At 45.8% G+C, this 2,743-nt stretch overlaps 1 long non-coding RNA gene across 1 annotated transcript; it reads left to right on the forward strand.

The window, feature by feature from the left end:
* Positions 1 to 601: 601 nt before the first annotated feature.
* LOC137239703 (uncharacterized) lies at positions 602 to 1,221 on the forward strand. The gene is made up of 3 exons (XR_010949456.1): positions 602 to 761; positions 826 to 1,052; positions 1,113 to 1,221. It is a non-coding gene; the product is annotated as an uncharacterized lncRNA (long non-coding RNA).
* The last annotated feature ends 1,522 nt before the right edge of the window (positions 1,222 to 2,743 follow it).

Raw genomic sequence — 2,743 nt, forward strand, 5'->3', positions numbered from 1 at the left:
CCAAGTGAAAATATGGTTCCTGCAGCAAGTTTTTGTCAACGTATGTGACGACGAGTACCCCGTTGTACCCCACACAGTGCAGTGATGAGTGTGTGAAAAAAAAACTAAAAAAAATTCACTGACTGTCTGCCTTGAGCGGTGTCGGGTAACCCTTACCACTGGTGTGGGAATTACCCGATCGTCAAAAGGCGTTGTGTTCTTAGTACACGAAAATCATTTCCACTTGCTTTGCCTTTTGTTGTGTATACCACGGTGGGCACTTTCTTTACGTAAATCACGTAAATAAAAAAAGTTTGTGCAACCAAGCAACCGCGTACCTTGAATTTTTAAAAAGGTGCTGATTTTGCTGGAGCTAGCTGCTGGCTCGTGGACGTTCCAACACCCTATGCGCCAGTCATTTGGTGGCCATGAGCAACAAGGTCCTCCAGGTATGCCGCCCACATCTACTGGACCAGGTGGGGCAATGACACCACATCCAGTTATGCCAAGGTATATACCACAACAGCAACCGGGTTATGCAATGCCACGATAACAGCAGCAACAACCTCCCCAGGATGGCTATCTGCCAATGCCACAAAATCCGGGCTATCCACCACAACCTCAAAATCCAGGTTATCATCTACAACAACCAGGTGCACCACGTGGTTACATGGGTCAAATGATGCCACCAACACAACCTGGACAGACGCCAATGCTCAGTCAACCACCCAAGCCGGGTCAACCCCCAATACCCGGACACGTCCGGACGTTCTGGTTATAATGTATGCTAATACAACTAATAATTTACAAATTTGCTGATGATTATTTTTGTGTTATTTTCTTTAGCAACCACCTGCAACTGTTACTGGTAAATATCAACAGCCGCAACAGTATGATCAAGCCCAACGCCGTTTAGATCCCGATCAGATGCCAAATCCGATAAGCGTTATCATTGAAAATCAAAATAGCGCTGGTGGTGCTTTTATTACTAATGAACAGGGTTTATTACCACCATTGGTGACCACAAAATATGTGGTAGAAAATTAGGGTAACTCCTCGCCACGTTACGTTAGGTATCGAAAATCGAAATTAATGTTTTGTTTGGCAATTACATTGATCTTTCTTCTTTGCAGGTCGTCTTTGTATTGCATATCTGCAACAGCTGATTTATTAAAAACAACAGCTTTGTCCATTACACTTACCGTCTCACCAATGCCACGCACGGCTGAGGGTGAATATGAGCCACCCATTATAAATTTTGGTGAATTGGGTGCAATTAGATGTAATCTTTGCAAGGCTCATATATACAATTTGCGTGCTGGTCAACGCGGTTAAAAACAAAAACAAAAAACACAAGGAAAGCTAGACGTCGAAAAGCTTCAATCACAACAGACTGCCAATGATTTCGCAACTCGACTCTCACACCTGCTCTCTGAGGGCACAACTCATCCTGAAGGAATACAGGAGCAGTGGGAGCATATCTCCAAAGCACTTCATACTGCCGCCGAGGAAAAAATTGGTTACCGGCGGCCACGAAAAAACAACTGGTATGATGAAGAATGCCGCGTTGCAACCGAAAGAAAAGACGCTGCCTACAGGGCTACGTTAAAAGCAAGCGCGACAAGAGGAGTGTGTGAACGCTATCGTGAGTTGAAAAGGGAAGCGAGACGCCTTTTCAGGAAGAAAAAAGCAGAAGCAGAAAGGCGTGAGTGCGAGGAGCTTGAGCTGCTAGCCACCAGGAATAACGCCCGAAAATTCTATCAAAAAATATGGCGACAGACGGAAGGTTTTAAGACCGGGGCAAACTCCTGTAGGAATGAAAACGGCGACCCTAACTGATGTCCAGAGAGTGCTTAGATTATGGAGGGAACACTTCTCTGCTCTGCTAAATGGAGGCAGCAATTCACCGCGCAGAGATGAAGAACCCGATCCCGCAATCGATGATGATGGAAGATATGTCCCCCCGCCCGATTATGACGAAGTTAGAATAGCAATAACCAGATTGAAAAACAACAAGGCCGTGGGCGCTGATGGGTTGCCTGCGGAGCTATTCAAGTTCGGCGACGAGGAGTTGGTAAGGCGCAAGCAGCAGCTTCTTAGCAAAATATGGGCGGACGAAAGCATGCCCGACGGTTGGAATCTAAGTGTTTTTTGCCCAGTCCACAAGAAGGGGGATACTGCAAAATGCACCAACTATCGTGGAATCAGCCTTCTTAATATCGCATATGAGGTCCTTTCAAGTGTATTGTGCGAAAGATTGAAGCCCACCGTGAACCGGCTGATTGGACCTTATCAGTGCGGCTTCAGACCTGGTAAATCTACCATCGACCAGATTTTCACAATGCGCCAAATCTTGGAAAAAACCCGTGAAAAGAGAATCGACACACATCACCTCTTCGTCGACTTTAAAGCCGCCTTCGACAGCACGAAAAGGAGCTGCCTGTATGCCGCTATGTCTGAATTTGGTTTCCCCGCAAAACTTATACGGCTGTGCAAAATAACGTTGAGCAACACCATCAGCTCAGTCAGAATTGGGAAGGACCTCTCCGAGCCGTTCGAAACTAAACGAGGTTTCAGACAGGGTGACCCCCTATCGTGCGATTTCTTTAATTTGATGCTGGAGAAAATTATACTAGCTGCAGAACTTAACCGCACTGGAACAATATACTATAAAAGCGTGCAATTACTGGCATATGCTGATGACATTGATATCATAGGCCTAAACACCCGCGCTGTTAGTTCTGCTTACTCCAAGCTGGAAAAA

Source organism: Eurosta solidaginis, chromosome 1 (assembly GCF_040869045.1).
Source record: "Eurosta solidaginis isolate ZX-2024a chromosome 1, ASM4086904v1, whole genome shotgun sequence".
Lineage (NCBI taxonomy): Eukaryota > Metazoa > Arthropoda > Insecta > Diptera > Tephritidae > Eurosta > Eurosta solidaginis.